The sequence below is a fragment of the Pinus tabuliformis genome, chromosome 5_1 (genome assembly GCF_031772625.1).
Source record: "Pinus tabuliformis cultivar Carrire ecotype Pingquan chromosome 5_1, CPIR1, whole genome shotgun sequence".
NCBI lineage: Eukaryota > Viridiplantae > Streptophyta > Pinopsida > Pinales > Pinaceae > Pinus > Pinus tabuliformis.
The window spans coordinates 532,316,733-532,340,569 of record NC_142305.1 but is presented as its reverse complement, the minus strand read 5'-3'; the positions used below and the strand labels follow the sequence as shown (position 1 = coordinate 532,340,569).

Sequence of the window (23,837 nt, the reverse complement as noted above, 5' to 3'; positions counted from 1 at the left end):
ATACAGTAAAACAATTTCAAGAAAAAATGTAATTTTTTGTTATTTAAAATGTATTTTTGAATACATAAATGGATTCAGCATCTTGAAAAATCTAGGGACATCCGAAATCTACAGATTAAACCACTTAAACTATAATTTTTCAAAATCTCTACCAAATTTTAGTTACAATTAACCAGAAAAATTATTATAAAAATGACCATTTTATCAACAAATTAGACTATGCCTATATATATAAACTTAGTATCATATAAATTATAATATTATGACTTGAAATGTCACCTGCTGCCTCAGTTTTTTTAAAAGCGTATTGAACCTGAGATTTTATTGGAAATTCCAATAATCGTTGGCTTTACTGACCAAGGATTAATGCTGGAATATGCCAACCTTTCCCGGAGAGTTAAGAACGAGGAAGCCTGGAGAGAGGAGGAGAAGCCCACAACACTAAATCAGAAAATCACTTAAAATACGTAACCTGCTAGCTATGAGTCATAGTGGCATATCTTGAAGCTAAGATGCTATCACTTAAAATACGTAACCTGCTAGCTATGAGTCATAGTGGCATATCTTGAAGCTAAGATGCTACATCTCCTCATTGCTTTCGTACCGAGATCTGATTTTCCCCGTTGTTAATTTTGGCATGTTTGAATTGGATTTGCATGCCTAAAAGGCCATGTTGTCTGCGGCATAAATGCATTTCTGGAGAATGTGTTTTCCGTCCTAGCTGTGGAACCTCGTTAAAATTTTTCTACATGTGTATGTTACTCTCCAATTTTCCCCATCAGGACATTGAAAGAGCTTGAGATTTCTAATAATTGAGCTATTGCCACATTAAACGTTTTGAATAATGCAAGTGATACTGCTTGGTTGTTGGTGCTCCAATGTCCCAAGCAAATTTCCTAATTACTCTTGCTTATTTTTGGTGAAGATTATCCCTCCATAATCCGAAGGGCTAAAATTCCCCTCAATGATTAATTAAAGAGCAGCAATTTTTAAAAATGATTCTGCACCGAGGCTTTAATATTATTTTGAAGGTGATTATCTAAATGTGATTACAATTTATATACTGTTTTTGACAGTATACTCCCTTCTCTCTTCCCGATTGCGAATCCCAAATTATTTATCCGAACTTTTTCATTTTCGCTTAATTGAAAATTCGCTCTGCCCATTTCACCTTTAGAAACTATGAAATACATGTTTTCCTGATTAATTTTGTATTAGTTCTTTGGATACGGTTCTTCCAAGAAGTTTGAGGTATCTAATTTTTTGTTCTTGACTGGGTACCTTAAGGCTTAGATTACATCGTCACTTGTTCTTTTCTTGACTGGAGCTTTCCCTTCCAGAGCTTGTGTGATGAAGGTCCAAAGGGAGCTTAAAGTTTCAGGAAGGGGAATGGGATGGGTCCACTTCCAAACGGGAGGTTCAGAATTTATCCACGAGGAAATGTCGGCTAAAATTGAGAGATTGTTAACTCTACACCATCTTCTGGTGGCAGAGAATTCCAGAATTGGATTTAATTAATCCATTAGGATATATCGGCTAGAACTAACAGGATGTTAACCTTACACCATCTTTTAGTTGGAGAGAATTCCAGATTGGATTTTAGAGGAGAGTTTCCAAGGATAAGGTTTGCCCAAATCTTGCCATTAACAGCAAGCTTTGGATTTTGAGTAACAAGGTTTGAAATTAAGGGAAATGCCTTCGAAATGGTTTTAAAGATTTGCAATCCTTTGGAAAATAGGGTATCTTTAGAAATAGATTTCTTGTGCTTCCAGATTTATATGTGACAATTTCTTCCCACCAAGAAGGCTTCCCACTAATGAGTTCCACAAAATCTTTGTTACCAATGTAGTGTTCGTCAACTTGGGTTCCTTAATGGCCAACCCTCCTAAATATTGTGTAAATTTGACTGTTTCCCAAGAGACAAGGAACGACATAAGAAATTTCTGATCATCCTCTCCCATTTCAAATAGAGTTCCAAACTTGAGTTGAGAAAGACGAGAACATATAAAGTTAGGGGACTTTCTCATTTCAAATAGAGTTCCAAACATGAGTTGAGAAAGACGAGAACATATAAAGTTAGGGGGCTCGAAAGAATTGCTTTGATAGAGTTTTCCTAAGTCGGGGATTAAGCCATTGGGTGCTTCAGCTTCTTATTTTCTTTCCAAAATTTTCAATCACTGGATTCCAGTGCATAGACCTCCCTCGATAAAAGGGTGTGCCGAAATAAGTAATGTATCCCCCATCCTTTTTGCATGGATAACTCCAAAATGCAGCAACTTAATCTTCAGTGTTTTCATCCACATATGATTGATTTTACCTCCAAAGGCATTCAGAGATTTTGTTAGAATGTCCCTGGATCTTGCTATTATTGTGGACTCCCCCCAATAATTCTCTGTTATCCATAAATTGTGAGTGGTTAATGGTTTAGTATCTTGGACCATTCAATTCTTGAGATGTTTTTATTAGATTGTTTCCTTTTTGCGCCCTGCCTAGTGTCTCTTTGTGATGAGAATATATATACACCGCGAGAGGGGATGTCTCTATTTTATCCCTGTATATAAGATAATTATATTTATATCCAACTAATGACCACAAAGTAGGTCAAAGGGACTGTTGAGTACGATGATGTCTATACAAAGCGGGAGAACCAAATGGTCTCCTATAAAAGATTAAATGCATGAAGTAAATCAACATTTGGCCCTAGCAGAGAAGATCAAGGAGCTAATAGGTTTAAGGATCAGACCTATCTCTCCTAACATCCGAGGTTGAATGAATAACACTGCAGAAACTCAACAAAGTCTGTTGGCCCAATGAAGAGCTGGTGGAAAGTGCGGATTGTCCACTAAATCGTTTCCTGGGGGGTTTGTGCACTGCTGAATGCTGGAGGACCTAGTTCGTCTCCCAGGAATGGATCTAAGACAAATCTGTTGCTGAGATCTCATGTGGTGAGGTCCCATGAATCCTCATTGATCTGGAGTCTGGATACGCACTGGTATCAATCAATCTCTTGGTGCCCCTGTGTGAAGGTAGTACCCTTAAAAATGTCGTGATCCTCTGTGTGGGGTTTGGTCTAATGGGAGGCTAAAGAATATGCGCTCGGAACCTAAGAGCCTCTTGCATATATAGGGCCAAACATCTCTGATTAGGATACTTGAAAAAGTCGGCGAGGGTCCGAGAATCTTTGAACAAGCAATGAAACCTTCCTATGATCTCATAGTAGACAGGGCATCCAAGAATGAAGTGCACTTCAGTGTCCACTTCCTATAAATGACACACCTGGCAGAGTATGTCTGGTCTATCCACCTGGTGGTTCGTCTCTACCCGAAGTCTATGAGAACATACTCTGAACTGACCTAGAGGAATGCGAAGAGCATGCATCCAGTGGTAAAAGGTATACTGGAGTCAAACAATGAGCCTGTCTCTCAACTCCAAGAAGTGCTCAGCATAGAAGGCCATCTTTGGGTGCAACCCTCTTGGAGGATTGACCCAGGTGATGTGGACGAACTGCTTGTAGATGTCCTCCCTGATGATCATGTTTAGCTTCCTGTAGGTTTCAAGAAACCTGTAGGTTTATCAACTGAAAAAAGGTGAAACCCGTGGAGAACAAATGCATCCTTTAACCCAAAAGAGAGAAAACATTAGAAGAAGCTAAATTATATGGTGACTGAATGTCACGATCTATTTTACCAAATGTGTTGACTATGGCCGGTTAGAATAATAATGGAGAAATATAGAAGATTCTCCCAATAATAGAACTTGTTATGTTTGTTTGGGTTGTTTGTCTATAGTCTTTGTAAGTTATCACATTTTATAGTCTAAGAATATGTTTAACTAGATTGTGATACTATATATGCAAGAGATTGTTGCCCTGGTGAATGCAAGTAACGGTGTGGTGCAGCTTCTTGTGTGAGTGATTGTCTCACCAATGAGCTACAACCCTTCTTCATATTTTACCTTCCATTTTCTAAATTGGTACCAGATCTTAGGAAGAACCGAGGGTGTGAGTGTTGTGTTGCGTGAGTCTAGTGTGAAGGACCATGTTGGTGTCGCTGTTGTGGGCCGTGTGGGCGTGGAAGGAGTCCCCAGAAGAAAGGGGCGTAAAGGAGGAATCATTTAAGGCGTGGGTGAAAGATAGGGCTATAAACACCATATGAGGGTTGAAAGTTGAAACAAATAATGGTACCCACAACGACATTCAAAGTGTACCGACTCTATCCACCACTTAGCAACAGTTGTCGATTTGCACATAAACTAGAGAGAGAGAGACAATGACAACGGTAGGACAAGAAATCGCTAAACAACCAACGAATACATCGACCCACGTTTGTAGGTACAATTGTTTAATTTGAGTAGTTGCTTGTATGCATGCCATAAACTAATCTTTTGATTTATCGCCAAAACCTAGAAATGTGTGTGAAGCTGTGGCTTGTAGTTGTGGTGTGAAGCGGCAACGTGAAGTGCGTGGAAAAAAAAAAACAAGGTTATATAGAAGGATGCAAATTTGGCAATAAAATTTTGAAGGTTATATATAAGGTTGGAAATTTGACCATAAAATTTTGTTGGCCGAGCGAATTGTGGATTAAACATATCAAAGAGTGACCATCAGGGAGAGTGATAGCCTTGATGCATGAAGGTGTTGGAGTAAGCAGGGAGCTACTATAGAATCAATTGCTATGGAATTGCGTAAATTCGGTTTGACGTTATGTTTTTTATTTGAATTTTTTTTCTAAGCAGCTTAAAAATTGTTGATTTTTTTTTTGTTCACATGGAAAATTCATAATTTTCATTAATAATATCATAAAATTACATGTTGTAGATGCTAATAACATATGTAGAATAGTGAGCATAAGCCACTTACAGTGCAAAACTCCAAAAGGAGTACCCGTCAAAAGCCCTAAAACAGACTTCGAATCATTACAATAAACAGATTGAAAACCCTAGCAAATCCTGTATAGAACAGGGGCCTAAAACCCCAAAGAAGGAAACCAAAAACCGATAAAAAACTTGTGACACATATGCCCCGCCAAGGCAAAACTACCAAAAGCAAAAATAGCGACTACTGCGAACGGAAACCCCAGAGACCTGGTCAAGGAGGAAAGGCATGAACCAGGGGAAGAGGCAACGAGGGTAGCCGCCCCTCCCCCACTCCCTTAAACTCTCCCCTCGAAATAGGTTGATACCAGAACCGCCGCACAATAACTCCGCCACCAAGCATCGACAACAACAAATGGAAGCCTCTAGAGACCCATCCATGAAGCAAAAGAGAGGCACGAACCAAGGGCAGAGGCAGCTAGGGTTCAACCTCCTCGCCCCCGCTCCCTCAACTCTCCTCTTAAAAGTTGTTGATTGATTTGAAAGTTGGAGAAACTTTTGTTTCAAGATGACTAATCCTCTAGTAAAATCATATCTAAACGAAGTAACCGAGTTGGATGACACCAATTAGATGAATTGGATATTTAAAATGCAAATATTGATGGAAGGATATAATGTCTGTCGATAGCAAGTGGTGATGAAGTGAAGCCAAATGCCGCTATAGGAGCTAGAACTACATCAATTCAAGATTGAGAGAAGCAAGAGACTAAGCCGAAAGTGTTGCTAAGAATGTCTGTAAAAGACAACATTATACCACATATTAGAGACTGCAAGACATCTAACGAGACCTAGACAACACTTATGGATTTGTATAAGTTGAAGAATACAAATTGACCGCTGTCTCTAAAGAGTAAACTTCTTTCTATTAAAATGGAAGAAAATGAAAGCATCAATAATTGTATTTCAAGAATTAAGGACATTAAAGAAAAACTTGGAGATATAGGTGAATCAATATCTAACTTTGACCTAGTCACTATAACCTTAAATGGAATGTTAGATGAGTATCGGAGGTTCAACACATGTCTTGCAATAAGGGAGAAGGCTCCTACTTTCGATGAGTTGGCGGGTATACTCATACAGGTGGAAGAAAGGTGAAGTAACCTTAAACCTCAAAGTTTTGATTTAGCGTTGATGGTAAAATGGAAACCACCTTTCAAAAGGAAGCCTTGGGAAGGTAACAAATGAGGAAAACCACTACATAGAAAGCCATCATTTGGTAAGCCACTAGTTGCAAAACCACAACTAGGTACGACGTTTCCAAATGTTGATGTTAAATGTCATCACTGTGGCAAGTTTGGACACACTCTAGAGATTGCATGAAAATGAAATACCATGAGTCCAAACATAGAAATAAGAGGTGTACTGGTAATTTTGTTGATAAAGGAAAGGCAATGAATGATGGCATAAAAAAATAGACTTTTACTATAGATGTTGCACTATCTGCTGAAATAGATGATCCAAATACTTTCTTTGTTGATTTTGGAGCCTACATCCATATGTCGTGTAACAGACACTGGTTTGAGAACTTTCATGAAACTAATAATGGCGTGAATATATATCTTAGGGATGATCATTCACACAAAATTAAAGGGTATGGTGATGTCTTAGTGACATTACCTAATTGTCGTGTTAAACTAATTTGTAATGTGATGTATTTGTTCGGTATTAAGAAGAATCTATTTCTGTCTCTACTATAACAAATCAAGGCTTGAAGGTAGAATTTGTAAATTCACATTGTGTGGTGAATGACATGCATAATCACTTCAAGATCGTTGCAATAGGAGTTAGAAGTGAAGGTTTATATAAGCTAAATGTGAGAACCAAAAGTCATCAAGCATTGGTATCCACAACAATGACAACGTAAGTTCTTTGGCATCAAAGGTATGACCGCATTAATTATTATGATCTATTGCTACTTCAAAAGAAGGAATTGTAGAAGGGCTTCCAATACTTAATAATGAATATTCTGCATGTGAAGGTTGTGCATTAGGGAAGATGCTTAAGGAAGAGTTCCCTACTCTTATAGATAAAAAACAGGGATATTCTAGAACTCATACATACAAATGTATGTGGTCCTATGCAGACTAGATCATTGTTCAACGCAACTTATCATCCGCAGACAGATGGAAAGGCAGAGAGGGTCCATAGGATATTGGAGAACATGTTGAGGATGTATGTGATGAATCAACAGCAGAAGTGGGAAGAGTATCTTCCACTGGTTGAGTTTGCTTACAACAATGGGTATCAGGAGTTGCTAAGGATGAGTTCATTTGAGGCACTATATGGGCGGATTTGTAATATTCTGATTGGTTGGAGTGATCCAATGAATATGGTGTTGATAGGAACAGACATGTTGGCAGAAATGGAACAGGAACTGCAGGTTATCAAGAAGAATCTAAAGGCAGCATAGAACAGGTAGAAAAGTTATGCAGATCAACACAGGTTGTTTAAGAAGTTTCAGGTTGGGGAACATGTGTACTTGTGCATCAAGCTCGAGAAGAGCTCCTTGAGGATTGGGTCATGTGTGAAGTTAACACCTTCATATTGTGGGCCTTTCGAGATCCTTGAGAGGATTGGACCAGTGGCCTACATACTTGCGTTCACTACGACAATGAAAGTCCTTGATGTTTTCCATGTTTCATTGCTTAAAAGATATGTAGAGGATGTTGATCATGTTATTGATTGGTCTGTATTGCAGGTGGAGCCAGAAGGAGAATTCTAGCCGAAACATTAGTGTATTTTGTAGAGAAAGATGCTCATGCTTTGGAATTGAGAAATCGAGAAGGTTAAAGCGCAGTGGAAGCATTTTGGGCCTGATGAAACTACATGGGAGATCGCTAATCAGATGAGGGCTATGTATGCTTCCTTGTTTTCCGTTTAAGGAAAAACAATTTTGGTATATGTATATATGTATATAGATCTAAATACCACCATGAGATGTGTTATAAAGATCCAATAAGCGGTATGGGTGTGATGTTGTTATGTTTCCATGTTGGTTTTCTTTTCAGCAGCTTGATCATTATAAATACTACATCGAGCTAAGTTATAAAGCTCCATGGGTAGTATGTTTTGATTTTCAATGGTCTTGCTAGTTGTAAGTGTCATTGAACCCTAAGGACGATGTTCCCCTAAGGGGGATGGGTCTGTAACAACCCAGGGTCAAAATTTCATGTAATAAAGTTAATAAAGGAAAAATCAGACCAAAGTCATGGGACACTTATTCCAAGTTGAATGTTGGGAAAAACATCATAGTGGGTGTTCATTTGGTTTATTACAGATAAAGGAAATTGGTAAAGGTTTTGGAAAGGCAAGAGGTATGAATTGACATTTTATATATGAAAATAATGGAAAATAGTAGAAAAGAAAGGTGAAAGGTCACAGGTTGCATGTCAGGAGGAAAATGAAGGAAAAATAATGGAAAATGAAGAAAATAGAGGCCTCACTAATAAAAAGGCTTCTAAGGATTAGTTCACAACCTTTTTTCAGTTCATTTTTGGAGCTCTCTCTCTATTCTTTCTACTCTCTCATACTCTTGCACACTTAGACCATCCTTGAAGCACTCTAGCATTAGAGGAAGGAAGGAAAAAGAAGGACAAGAAAGCAAAGAGAAGAAAAGATCAAGCAAGAAAGAGTTGGCTCAAGTGGCTACAACGAGATTACTTGTTGGAATTGAGTTGCTTGTATGATTCCCTTGCTAGTTTTGGCATGCATGGTACATGCATGTGTGTTCTTGGTTCTCTTGTTGCCATTGGCATGGGTTTTGTCAAGTGTGACAGTGGTTTTCAACCTTTCATTTCCGTTTCCGGATAGCCATGGTGTGATGGGTTTTTCTTACTTGGTTGAGCTGGATTGTCGGATGGTTTCGAAATTGAGTGGGGTGGTCTCAATAAAAATCACAAGGCCTAAGAATCCCTGGATCGGTAAAGTTGGGATTGCGGTAAACCCTGGTTGCGTGTACCCTCGTTGGGCCTAGGAATTCTTGACTGATAAATGGAGGGATATATGGTAAATCCTAGAGGGTGGACACAGGCAAATTCCTCACGGTTTAAGTGGAGAGATATGGAGGAATCCATGTTTGTATAGGCCTAGTGATCCCTAGATCGCTATATGGTGGGATTGCGGTAAACCCTGGTAGTGTATGTTTCTTGTTTTGGCATAGGAATCCCTTAGTGGGATTATGGTAAAGCTTGGTTGTATAGATGAGGGTTTTAGGCTTGGGATTCTTTGATCAGTATTGGCAGAATATATAGTAAAGCCTAAGGAAACCTTGGTTGGTTGTTGTTATGAGTCACACATTCATGCTTGGAATATGGCACGGGGGTGAGTGGCTGAAAGAGAGATTTGGTTCAACCAAATCTATGATCAGGTGGTACATGGAAGTCCCTGACTTGGTTGGATTTTGCATATGTTAATAATATTTATATTCCTCTTGTGTTCCATGTGTAAATATACTTGTTAATATGTGGTTTTAATGGTTATTCTATCATTGTTATTCTGTTGGTTATAAGCATGGTTTAAGACATACTTTGGTTATGGTTCTCATCATGTTTTGATTAGTAAATAACTTGTTAATGAACGTATGACCTAATAGATGATAATGCAACTATTTTGAGATGGAATTAGACCTTCTTGACGAATCTCATATAAGTATGAGGTCTCTATGTTCAGGTGTGTTTATATGACCTGTACATTACATATTTATGATGTGTTTGACGAAATTCTTGTCATAGTTAAGATGAGTCTGGTTAGGTCCTTGTTCAATTTTCGCATTAGAGGCCTTGTCTTCTTGTTAGTTATCATTTCTGAGAATTTCGTCAAGTTTTGGGCATAGTATGAGTCCTAGCCCTGAGAAAGTGGCTCAAAATTTGGGGTCCCTGGCACAGAACTGCCTGAAAAATGTTGCAGTCACATGGATGCCTTACTGTGGGAGCAACTAGAGGGTTTTAGTCACTTGGATGGCTTGTCATGGGAGTGACTGGGGGTCTAGTTCAGCGAAAAAGCAAGCTAACTTAGGGATTGGGCACCTGGAGTGGTTGGTAAGTCCTTGGCGGTCCTCTAACTCTTGAGAAAAGTCAGTTTGCTTTTTGGTGTGTTGATTCCACTTCCTTAACTATACATGGGGATTTGAATCATATCATAGTAACTCTTTGTTACATGTTTACCCTGGTGGACCAGTTAGCTTGGGTGAATGTGGGAGGAGGGTGTTACATCACATCTCTTCTAAGAGATAAGCTACAAATTCCCGAGCTAATTCATTTCCATTCTGCATGTAAACAGTTTGAGTATTTTTTTATTAATGAATAGAAGTTTAGTTATGATAAAGCTATGTGTTTTTTTTAAAGTTTGTATTTCGTTTTGTTTCTTCATAAATATGGATCAATGGTATCAGAGTCGTCTGCTCTTTCTCTGTTTTTTGGTGCATGTCCCTAATGAGGTCAGGGTATAAGGAGTTAGGACTTGAATTGGTTGAACCCTTGCAAGACTGACCTTGTTGAACCCGAAGACCTTCCATGATGGAAGAAAACAAAGATGAGGGAGTTGGAGATCCTTTCAGAATATTGCTCAAAGAAGCCCTCGAATGAAAAAGAAACAAGATGATGAATAAATTTTCCCAGATCCTTCGGCGGGTATTAGCGAGTGAAGCATCTTCATTCGATAGCCACCTCAGAGGTGCCACCCCCTTTAAGGTACAAGTTAACTTCGGCATTCCTATATTTGAAGGTCAGATAGACGGAGATGTCGTAGATAAATGGTTAAATATGCTGGAAGGATATTTTTTAGTTCATGATTTTTCCAATAGGGAAAATATCATTTTTTCACTCCTCAAAGTCGCCCCCACATCAAGGATTGGTGAGAAACCCACTGTGAGTAGAGAGACAAGAAGGAACACTCACTATTTCCAACTGCACTGGTTTGGAATTCTTTTTGAGACATCGTCAAGGAACAATATTACCTTGTCGTGAGCTATGAAGATAAGTACATAGAATGGACAACATTGCAACAACGAAGGGACCAAGACATGCCAGAGTTCACAATTTTCTTTCATACCCTTCGCATGAAGTTGGGTATCAAGGATTTTAAGTGCCATTTACTACTCAAGTACAACAATTGTCTACATGAATACATTCAAGACGATATGGAGTTTTTGGACATCTCCTCGCTTGACACCACATACCAATATGTTGTCAAGATCGAGTAGAAATTTAAACAAAAGAAGTGAGACTTTGTATATGCGAATCTGAAGTAGGGAAAAGGCACCCCCAAACTGCAAAACAAAGGACAAAGCCAAGGCAGGGTGACCCAGGAAAACCCATCGAAGCTGCAAGCGAAGAATAGCACCATGAAGATGAAGAAGGACACAGGAAAGTGTTGTGAGTTGCACAATATCCCCACTCACAACACAAGTGAGTGTCATGCAAAGTAGAGACTGGTGGTTGACCTGAAGGCTTCAGAGTCATATGCATGTTCTGACTCTGAGTCAGAACCTGACAAGGGGAATGACAAAGGGAAGCAGATTATCGATGCGGATCCCAATGCCATCGTTGCCACCACCAAGGTCCAAAAGATTGAGCTTGAAGATCTAGAGGAAGGGAAGCGTTTCTTCCACTCACAAATGTGGGAGAAACTATCTCCGCTACAGTTCATTATCGACATCGAGAGTTAAAAGAACCTCATCTCAATAGAGGTAGTTAAGTGGATGGGCCTACCAACCACGCCATACCCACAACCATACACCATCGGGTGGCTCCACCAAGGAGGAGATCTTTGCGTCAGCAAGCAGTACCGCCTTCCCTACAACATCAAGCCCTTCATGGATGAGGTATTATGTGATGTTGGTCCTCTTGAAGTATGTGATGTGTTATTAGGCCAACAGTACTTGTGGAAGTGTCATGTTGTGTATGAGTCCAGGGCTCACACTATTATTATTACTTTGGGCAGCAATGTATACTAGATATCGAAGGTATCTTTGCCTACCACCATCTCTTTGATCTCTACTAGGAAATGCATTAATATCATTTCCTAGACTGGGAAATTTGTTTTCTTTATGATTCGCTCTCAAAGTAGGGGAAGATCGTGGCCACATCCATGGCCCTCGGAAAGGGTTCCTCCACACAATAGACGCAGGTGGATAAGGTCATGGAAGAATACAAGGACATCTTCTCCTCACCCATAGGGGTACGTTTGCATTGTCAGATCAAGTATTCGATCAATTTGACTCCTTGAGCACTTCTACCCAATGGGCCGATATTCCATCACTCTAATATGGAAAATGAATAAATTAAGTGGTAGATCCAAGAGATTCTACAAAAAGGGCACATACGACCAAGGTCCTCACGTTGTGGGATCCCGATTGTACTTGTACAGAAGAATGATGGCACCTGGAGACTTTGCATTGATTATCGAGCACTAAACAAATTTACTATTAGGAACAAGTATCCAATCTTGCAGATTGATGACCTTCTTGGTCAGATCAAGGGGGGCAAGACATACTTCAGCAAGATTAATTTGAAGTCATACTATCACTAGGTTCCAATAGAACACACATATCTATATAATACCACTGTCAAATCCAAGGAGGGCCCTTTTGAGTAGTTGGTCGTGCCTTTCGGGTTGACAAATTCCCCTGCAAATTTTATGAGGTTGATGGATGACATCTTGCAGCCCTTCACCAACTTGTTCGTGGTTGTATATCTGGAAGACATCCTTTTATTAAACAAGAGTTAGGAAGAACACTTGCAACACATTCAAAAAGTCCTTCAAACCCTACGACACCAAAAACTATGTGCCAACTTCTAGAAATCCACCTTTGGCATGAGTCAGGTCCAATATCGGGGTTACATCATTAGTGAGAAAGACATGCATGTGGATCCAGCTAAGATCCAAATCATTTGGGATTGGCTAGCCCCGACCACTTTAACAGAGCTTCATATCTTTTTGGGCCTTGCCAATTTTTATTAGAGGTTCATGTTGGGATTCTTTCATATCACTTGGCCTTTGAGTCAAGTTACCAAGGCTGGAGCAAAAACAAAGTTTTCTTGGTCTGAGTTCCAAGATAACGCGTTCGTTGCGCTGAAGCACCACCTTTGCTCTGCGCTAGTACTCACATTGCCATACCTACAACAACCATTTGAAATTGAGATAGATTCCTTCAAATATGCTATTGGTGTAGTTCTAACCCAAAAAGGGTGTCTAATGGCCTATCACAATGAGACACTTTCTGATAAAATTCAGAAATTCCCCACCTATAATAAAGAGATGTAATCCATAATGCGGGCTTGGCGGCAATAGAAACATTACATTCTGAGATAGGAAAAGGTCATCCACATAGATCACTGACCCCTTTAGTTCATACAAACACAAGAAAAGTTGCAGAGCGATCACCTTCAGAAGTGATCCACATATCTACAACAATTTCATTTGAACATTAAATACAAGAAGGGCAACACCAATCATGTTGCCTCAGGAAACCCCCGGTTGCAACACTTACCATTGTTCTCAATTCTTGTGGCCACGAGACCTCTGGACGATCACAACTATACAAAAATGATCCAAAGTTCGCCACCACATACTAGATGCTAGTGGATGGAAGGAAAGTACTTCCACCTCTAAAACGCATTATTATGCTACTTGGGCCACCTTTGTGTTCCTTCAAGCGGGCATGCCAAGTTGATTTGGGCGGTGAACTATAGTCGGGTGGTAGGACTTTTTGGTGTGGATAGATTTTCTAAGATGGCTATATTGGCAGCCTGCAAGAAGAGTATCACAACATAGGACATTGGAAAACTCTTCTTCGAACAAGTGTGGGTACATTTTCCCATCCCGCGGACCATTATATCATATCAGGATAGAAGGTTCCTAAGAACATTTTGGTCAAGCCTTTGGCCATTATTGGACAACAAATTCACCAAGTCAACTGTATTCCATCCCCAAAATGATGGCCAAACAAAGGTCGTCAACATGATGATAATGCATATACTACACGTACAACTCCAAGCATCCACAAACCTGGGATGAGAGCTTTCCCTATGTGCAATATAGTTATAACAGAGCTCTCAATAGATTTATTGTCTATTGTCCCTTTCAAGTGGGTCTGGGATTTCAACCATTGTGTCTGATTGATGTTTCCATGCCTCGTGTGACTACGCAAGAAGAATCTACACATGTACAATTCAAGGTTGATAAAACAACTAGGTTTATTGAACGCATCCAACACATCCGCCAACAGGTACATGACATCTTGGATAAATCCAATGCCAAGTATAAACAACGACATGATCAACATCGGGTGTCACATAAGTTTTAGGTGGGTGACAAAGTTTGGTTGCATTTGCATAAAGAACGCCTTGTCGGAGCCCATCAAAAGCTTCAACCACTCTTATACGAGCCTTACACCATCACCAAGGTTGTGCGAGACAACGCTTTCAAGCTCAACATTCCCCCATTCCTTGGCATGCACCAAATGTTCAATGTGAGCCACCTTCAATCATACTTTCCACCATTATTAAACACATCAAATATTGTTGAGCAGCTAACACCAAAAAATCTCAACCTAGATTGCATGGAACATGCTATGACTGATCAGATCATGGACACACATATTAAGAACACTTGCCATCAGAGGATCCAACTGTATCGGGTTGTCAAAGCTAGCCAACTCTTGCACCAAGGCAAGTGGCTCACCTGGGACTAAGTTCAACAAAAGTTTCCCCATCTCATGGAGGCACTCAAAGCAATGGGGACCATTTCTTCGTAAGGGGGGAGCACTGATCCAAGTAAATACTGGTGGCCACCCACCTATTCCACCTGGACCCCTAACACTGTTTATTTCAGTTTTCCTAAGTGTAACATAGTTTACTATTTATGGAAAATTTTTGAGTCCTAAGCTTTTGTAGCCGTTTTGAGGCCCTAAACGACATCTTTCTTAAAAACATGCCAAACCTAAGGGCCCATGGTGATCAAGAGCTCAAAATTTGTCAAAAATTCAAAGTGTCAGAATTTTGATAAGCTTAGCTTTAGATCAAAGAGCTCATCATTCTGAATCCAACAATGAGAATGAGACTCAAATTTGAGCTCGTATGCAGAAGTTAGAGCCAGTCAAAGTTCAGGTTTGACTTGCTCACATGGCAAGATTGCATGACATGGCAAAGGTCCCAGCGAATGGGAAAGCACTAAGTGGAAAGCTGCCATTGGCCCCTGCATATCAGAGCAAAAGGCAGGTTAGCATTAGAAATCGCCCCCCTGAGCAGGAAGGATTGCAATGCGATAAGGCAATCGCAATTAGCAAAGAGGAAGGTGTTGCAGAATCGGCCCCCGGTAGGATGGGTTGTGATGCGATATCGCAATCGCATATCGAAGGAGTTAAGAATTGGCCCCCACTTCAAGCATGTTTACAATGTGATTTATCGCAAATCGTAATTGCAAAAAGTCCTGCATTACATTACCATCGGTTCTCTGCTGATGCGAAATGCGATAGGATATCCCAGATGCAATGCGACTTTAGATTCCAGTTTATAACCCCGACGGGCCCGCTGTTATCGCAGTGTATGGACTTTGATATCCGCCGAGGGAAAGTGTCGATTTCGATAGGACTATCAGATGTGATATGTTATATGTTGTGTTTCATAATCCTGACAGATCCATGTATCGTAGAGTGCATGTTGTTTAGGTTTGGGGTTATCCGCCAATTGCAATAAGTCCTAGACGCGATATGTTTCAAAGTTGTAGTTTATAACTCGTCGGGTCCACTAGATCGACGATCGCAGTTTCAGAAGGAGTGTTGACGTCCATCTCTCCACAGATAGTTGATTGCGATTGCGATTCCAATATATGACAGAGCTGCGGAACCATAGCCTTTTCCATCGGACCACCACTTCGCATGTGACCACTCAGCCCTTAACCGCGAGATAGGCGGGAAATTTGGCGGGACCGCCGTTTTCGACGGAACTGCCAGTTTTAACTGTGAATAATGAATTTAACTGGTAGTAAGCCAGATCTGGAGGAGAAAATTGTGGAAAGACTGACAGAAGTCATAACTAAGACAATTTTCGACCAAATGGGATGCAAAAAAGAGGCTATATAACCATTTTTGGGCAAGTTTTAGGAGCAAAGGAGCACTTCTGGATAGGATTTTTGTAAAGTGAAGCCTATGGGTGCCCTAGTCAACCAGAGTGTTGATTCAGTTTATGGAGGAGTATGAAGGTGGAGATGACCTTGCAGGGGTCTTCCAACCTCCATGTACTTTCTGAAGCAACCATTACAACAGTGTTGTAGCTTTATTTATTCTTTGCTCTATATGTGTTTGGAGAAAGAGACTTGTTTAAGTACTTCAAGTGGATTGTAGTATTGTTTATGCTCTTGGAAGTTGGAGTATGGGGTCTTGATTTGAGAGCCCTTAGCTTGCTGATTGTTTCATGACTAACTGTAGGTTGTCATGTGTTTAGAGTGAGAGTTCTTTGTAGAAGAATGTTTTCTTGAAGTGGAAACTAGCCACTCTTTTTGTCAGCACACTTATGTACTCTTTACAATTGAATAATTTTGAGAATAATCAGAAGGGGTCATGCCTTTAGTGCTGATCCAAGGAGATGTAGCCTAGGAGGGGTGAACTCATTTATCAATGGTTGGTGTATTATTGTTTGATACATGCTTCCATTCAATGTTTTAGTTTCATGTTTTAAGTTTTCTTCATGAAACTAACTTAAGTAAAAACACATAAAATTCATGCTTTTACTTGCTATTTTGGAGTCAAACCTCAAGCACATTTTTATATTCTGATGAGGGGAATTAGCACAACATTACTAATCTGCCCCAATTCAGATCAGGTTGGTATTAGAGCTATGGTTTGCTTTGTGCAAGGAGGAATTGACTGTTGTTTGCAAGTGAATGTGTTTTGAAGCTCATTGAGGAGAAGGTTTTGGAAAGGAGAGCAAGATTGTTACAATCTCTACCACCAAGTTCTACCTCAAATTGCAGTAGAAGCTTCAAGCAAAGCATGTCCCAAGGAGGAGAGCCTGCAAGAATGTCAGAGGATGTGAAGGATTTTAGAAAGGCTTTCTTAGACATGGCAGAAATGGTGAAAGTCCTCTATGAAGAGAGGAATACCAAATTGCAAGGTGAAAGCTCTAGACCTCCAAGAGGAGAATGTTCTCCAAGGGAAGAAGGTAACAAGAATGGTGATAAAACGCTATCTTCTCACAATCTTCATGTTTTTCTACAACTATTATGCAAGATGCTAGTGTAGAAAGTCCCTCCGAGAAGGTAGATGGACAAGTTTGTACCTTTTGTCCACATGATGTGGAAGATGAGGTTCTATCAGCACCCAAATCCGAGGAGTTGAAAGAAGAGAGCCGAAGAGTCCAAGAGGACACATCTCGAATCAAAAGGGAATTCAAAAACATCTTCGTGTGTCAATCGAAAGATGAAGCAAATGGTAAGAATTTACATGCTTCTTCCTTATGTGAAAGTATTGACATAAATTCATTTGCAGCCTTTGAAAAACACAGTAAAGGCATTGGATCCAAGCTCTTGACCAAGATGGGTTACAAGGGAGGAGTCCTTGGAATAAAGCAGAAAGGCATTAAAAAACTGATTGCGACCAAGGAGAGGCCTAAATATGAAGGCTTAGGCTATGTCGCAAAAGAAGAATGGTCTTCTAGCGACAGTTCATGGATATCGTGTTCCTTTTGCTGTAAGAAAGGACACGAGGAGGCAAGATGTTGGGAGTTGCATCCAGAAATGGTTCCCGCTTGGTTCCTCAAGCGTAAGGAGGACTTACAATGCAAAACGTCTCCAAAGAGAGATGTAAAAGCTGAAGAAGAAGGAAATTCGAGTTCTTCTTGCCACGCAAGTTCCTCACGCAGGCAACGTAAGCCAAAGGACAGCAAACAGAGGTATAATTGTTCTGTTAATTCAAATGTTGTTAATTCGAATGTTGTTCATGATGGAAAACAACATGCAGATTTGAATAACATGTTGAGGAAAATGTTTCCATGCACCTTTTTCCTTTCATCTAACCATTGTGTAGATAAGTGTGATAAAAGGAAAGCAATCATCCGGAAGATGATTATGTCTATTGGAATTGAGACCAAAAGGAGAAAATATCATCCAAGGATAAAGGCAAGTGAGCCAAGAGGAGGTCAAAATAACTTCTATACTCGTTGCAATATCAGTGGCCATTGGGTCGAGAAGTGTTGGAAATTGTTTCCATAACTTCATCCTGGTAAGCGCAAGCAAATCATGCAAGCACCAGACGATGAAGCGACAAAAGAAAAAGTGGCGCAAGATGCAACCATCCCTGAAGCAGCTTCAGAAGAAGAGAAAGTTCAAATAGAGGATTCATTCACCTGGTTGGGTAAGAAATGGGCAGACTATTTGTCCAACTGAAGTTTGCAAATTTTTGTTTTGCACTAGTTGCATATCCCCATAGTTGGGTAATTTGTAAAAGTGATGTTCATAAATAAATAACTTAAATGCAAAAGTGTTTTCTTAAGCAATTACAATACTAGTTTGGCTTGTTGATAGTCAATTTGAATGGAGAAATTTGGGAGTCAAGTTTATTCCATTTTGTCAAAAAAAAAGAGGGCATTTTAAAACTTTTGTATGAGTAGTTGCAACACATTTAGTATGTTCCAAATGTGTGTAGCACTCAAGTTATACAAGTATTCACTATGTGAAGCTTGTTTGGGTTCATTTGGCAAAGTCTTTTAGGATCTTATTCTTGATAAGGATTTTGCAGATAAGCAATTCCAAAGTGCTCATATTCTTGGAATTCTTCTTGGGAAGGATGTTACTGTGGATGGCCATAGTGACATGGGTAGGTGTCAGCTCATCGTTTATGGCTCCGAAGAACAGAGGTGAAGGAGAAGATAGGATGACCTGTAGGACACTTGCGGTGCAGACAAAGTACAAAAAGTTGTAGATTATTTAATGCTTTTGGAGACCAAAAGTTTTTCAGTGGGGAAGAGTGATCATGAGCTCAAAATTTGTCAAAAATTCAAAGTGTCAAAATTTTGATAAGCTTAGCTTCATATTGAAGAACTCGTCATTCTGAATCCAATGGTGTGAACGGGACTCAAATCTAAGCTCGTATGCAGAAGTTAGAGCCAGTCAAAGTTCAGGTTTGACTTGCTCACATGGCAGGATTGGATGACATGGAAAAGGTCCCAGCGAATGGGAAAGCACCAAGTGGAAGGTTTCCATTGGCCCCCACATATTGCATATCGGAGCAAAATTCAGGTTAGAATTAGAAATTGACCCCCAAGCAGGAAGGATTGCGATGCGATAAGGCAATCACAAATCGCGATCGCAATCGGCGAAGGGGAAGGTGTTGCAGAATCGGCCCCCGGTAGGATGGGTTGCGATGCGATATCACAATCACATATCAAAGGAGTTAAGAATCAGCGCACAGTTCAAGCACGGTTGTGATGCAATTTATCGCATATCGCAATCGCAGGAAGTCCTGCATTACATTACCGCTCGTTCTTTGTCGATGCAAAATGCGACAAAATATCCCCGATGCAATGCGACTTTAGATTCCAGTTTATAACCCCGACGGGTCCGCTGTTATCGTAGTGTATGGACTTTGATATCCACCAAGGGAAAGTGTCAATTGTGATAGGACTGCCAGATGCGATATGTTATATGTTGTGTTTCATAATCCCGGCAGATCCGTGTATCACAGTGCCTGTTGTTTAGGCTTGGGGTTATCTGTCGATTGCGATAAGCGATAAGTCCCGGATGTGATATGTTTCAGAGTTGTAGTTTATAACTCGTCGGGTCCACTAGATCGACGATCACAATTTCTGAAGGAGTGTTGACGTTTGTCTCTCCACTGATAGTCAATTGCGATTACGATATCTGACAGAGTTGCAGAACCGTAGCCTTTTCCACCGGACCACCACTCTGCATGTGACCACTCAACCCTTAACCGCGAGATAGGTGGGAAAGTTGGTGGGACCACTGATTTCGGTGGAACTATGAGTTTTAACTGCAAATAATGAATTTTACTGGCAGTAAGCTAGATTTGGAGGAGAAAATTGTGGAAAGACTGATAGAAGTCATAACTAAGACAATTTTCGACCAAATGGGATGCAAAAAAGAGGCTAGATAGCCATTTTTGGGCATTTTGAACTCATTGGAACAGGTTTCAAGAGCAAAGGAGCACTTTTAGATAGGATTTTTGTAAAGTGAAGCCTATGGGTGCCCTAGTCAACTAGAGTGTTGATTCAGTTTATGGAGTATGAAGGTAGAGATGACCTTGCAGGGGTCTTCCAGCCTCCATGTACTTTTTGAAGGAGCCATTACAACAATGTTGTAGCTTTATTTATTATTTTCTCTATATGTGTTTGGAGAAAGAGACTTGTTTAAGTACTTCAAGTGGATTGTAGTACTGTTTATGCTCTTAGAAGTTGGAGTATGGGGTCTTGATTTGAGATCCCTTAGCTTGTTGATTGTTTCATGACTAACTGTAGGTTGTCGTGTTAAGAGTGAGGGTTCTTTGCAGAAGAATGTTTACTTGAAGGGGAAATTAGCCACTATTTTTGTCAGCACACTTATGTACTCTTTACCATTGAAGAATTTTGAGCATAATGAGAAGGGGTCATGCCTTTAGAGCTGATCCAAGGAGATGTAGCCCAGGAGGGGTGAACTCCTTTATCAATGGCTGGTGTATTATTATTTGATACATGCTTCCATTCAGTGTTTTAGTTTCATGTTTTAAGTTTTCTTCATGAAACTAACTTAAGTAAAAACACATAAAATTCATGCTTTTACTTGCTATTTTGGAGTCAAACCTCAAGCACATTTTTATATTATGATGAGGGGAATTAGCACAACATTACTAATCTGCCCCAATTCATATCACATGGGTAGGGACTTTTTCGAAAAATTTGTTGTCCTCGAATAGATATTTCTAGCGAGGTATCATGCACGCCAAACGAAGATCATGTGGCCAAATTAGAACCCTAGGAAGTTGATGTTCCAACTAATCCCAACAAGGCCTACAAACTTTTGGCGCTTCAGCTCCTAGTGTTAGGTTTTTGGATGTTTAGGGTTTTCCCATTAATAAAAAGGCCTCTAAGCCTCATTGTAACACAGTTAAGAAGGCATATAGTGGTCACATATCTTCTAAAAGATAAGCTACCAACGCCTGAGCTAGTTCATTTTCATTCTACATTTAAACAATTTGAGTATTTTGTTATTAATGAATTGAAGTTCAGTTTTCATTGTAGCTTTGTGTTTTAGTTTAAGTTTGTATTTCATTTCTTTCCTGCATAATTTGGATCATCATTAGAGATTTTTTTTATTAAATTCTCTTGTGAATAATGCACTGTGCAAGTTCTGAGAATGATAGGTAGTGTAGCTACGTGTTAAGGGCTTGACTATTATGAGAAAATGGTGTCCATTAGAATCCCATTTCCTTCTCAGCTTGCAACCCCCGTTAGGTGTCTGGAGTGAGACCTCACATGTTTCACAGGTGTTGCCGAAAGGGCTGGTACTACTAGGGACTTCGTTCAGCATGCCACAAGCAACAAACCTAGGTCAAAAATTAATAGTCAAGCACCAACATACCTTGTGCATGCAAGGGACTGGCCACACCATCCCCTTAAATGTGTAGAGTATTTAGTTTTGACATAGTTTTTTTCCATGGAAAAAGGCATAATTTTCATTAATAAGATAAGAAAATTACATGTTGTATAATGTTGCATGTATGAGATGCAATCACTGAGGAGCAGTTCAAGTAGTATAGTTAAGCTTTACAAAAAACATCCATGATGTAGTTGATAATAAACTTCAAAGAAGTCCAGATAATACATTAGAAACAAGATAAAACTAAGTTCGGTCCCATAAGTAAAAACAACAAAGTATAACAATAAGATTATATACATAGAACCAAAAACCAAAAATGGAATGATCAAGGGATCATTCAGTGTTGAGCCCATTCATATCCATGAATGGTTGGTGGTAAAAACGGTAGAAGGTACCTTCCTTGAATTCCTGAATCTGTCATTGTCCTTTGTTCAATTGCGCCGTTGCTTTGGAAAGACAATCAACGATCTCATTCCTTTCCTTGTATATGTGTGAACATGCAAAAGAATCAAATTGAGACTTTAAAGTAATGATATCAGCCAGAGTGTCTCTGAGTGTGTGCAAGTGACAATGATATACATCGTTTATCCAATTTATAGTGAGTTGTGAGTCCCCAAAAATCTGTATCTTTTGGCAATTTAGTTCTCTTGCAAATAGAAGGAGATATTTAAGACTGTTGAGTTCAACATAGTTGTTGGTACCCCTGCCCAGGCCAACTTGGATTCTGTAGGACACAAGGTTGTCGATATGCAAAACCGCCCACCCCTCCCCCACAGCCATTGGCCTGAGCCGAGCCATCAAAATAATCCCAGGGAAGATTAGAATCGATAAATTCTGAGACAGTGACTCGGGGGGGCTTGCTGACAGGGTCATCCGGGATCAAGTTAAAAATAGCCATCAACATTGTACATGAAGTTTCCCAATTTATCTTGGCATCCATAAAAATAGATTTGTTCCTATTAATCCATATACCCCAACAAATAAGCAACGACAGATTCTTGTCTTTATGAGATTGTGCTTCAGTCCACCATTTGAGCCAAGCCTTGCCTCGCCTACATTTTGCCCAGACCAGATAGTTTGCAAATGTAGGGAAGTAGTGATCCTTAACCAAAAGAAATTCGTCATAGGGCATGTGAGAAATAAATGGTTTGTATCTTCCTAGTGTTGTTTACAATAGTTTTGACATAGTTAGTTAGTGAGTTAGTTTATTTATTTATTTGATTGAGTGATTTTTTGTTAAAATTTAATAAGAATTTTTTGGAATCTTAAGTTTTAGCAATATAATAAAAAATTAGATATTACAAAGATCTTTTCAAGGTGCTAAATTTATTTATACACTTGTATTTTAAATATAATAAATTTACAATCTTGCCAAAAAATGCATTCTAAATTTTGTTGTAGTAAACTTTTTATGACAGAGGTTCATTGGATCGAGGCTATGATGCTTAGTATTCTTTTTTTTACGTTGTAGGTTTGGTCTACACTGGAATTGGACTTGAAGAATTTTATTTTTTCATGAAGAAAAAATTATTTGGACGGTTTTGATTTGATATTCTTGGAATATTCTTTCTCTAATTCACAATTCAGTTGTTTAGATTAAGGGTTTGAGAAATGAAAGGTCGTGGTTTTCAGTTTCAAAAGAAAGAATAACAAATTAAATTAAATTATTATTGTTTTACCACCTATTAAGCAGCTACTTGTATTCTCTTCCCCTAGTGATCCTTCTCCATTCTCTTATTTTGTACGATGGTTATTAATGTTTGAACAACAATGATAACAAATGTGTTCTCATTATCTTCTTCCCTATAATCTTTCCTCCCACATCAAATACAATTACCACTTGTCAACTCTCAAAGATGTTGTATGGTTAACATAGGTTATAAATTTAAGAGAAGTAATGGTTTCATTAATATTACTTATTCAACTGAAAACTTGGGTGGTGTGATATTTTAGCATACCCTGAAAACTTTGCTGATGTGTTGTGATATTTTAGAGTATTTTTTTCCTAAGCATTTTTATTGGTCAATTTTAAAGAGTATGGATTTTAAGAATATCTTTATTTTACAAATTTCAAAATGCAAATTTAAGTTACTTAATTTACATAGTTCAAATGCTATTTAATGCTCAAACTATTTGTACATTATGATAATTGTGTAGAATCATGATAGCATGGTGGAATTCGACAATTCGATGGGTTACTCTAATGGGCCTTGATAAGGCCCAGCATGAGAGATTCCCAATAACCGATAGGATTGTCAATTGGAATGATTATATACAAGAGAATTAACACAAAATTAACCCATTCTTTTCATTGCATTATATCATGTTATTTCAGGCACAATTTGCTACTAAAGATGCTATTAAATTGGCACATGGAACCG

The 23,837-nt window shown here is 39.2% G+C and overlaps 1 protein-coding gene across 2 annotated transcripts in view; it reads left to right on the top strand.

Moving 5' to 3' along the window:
- The window catches only part of LOC149165890 (uncharacterized), a 125,581-nt gene that overhangs the window by 58,391 nt on the left and 43,353 nt on the right, over positions 1–23,837 (top strand). The window lies entirely within an intron of this gene.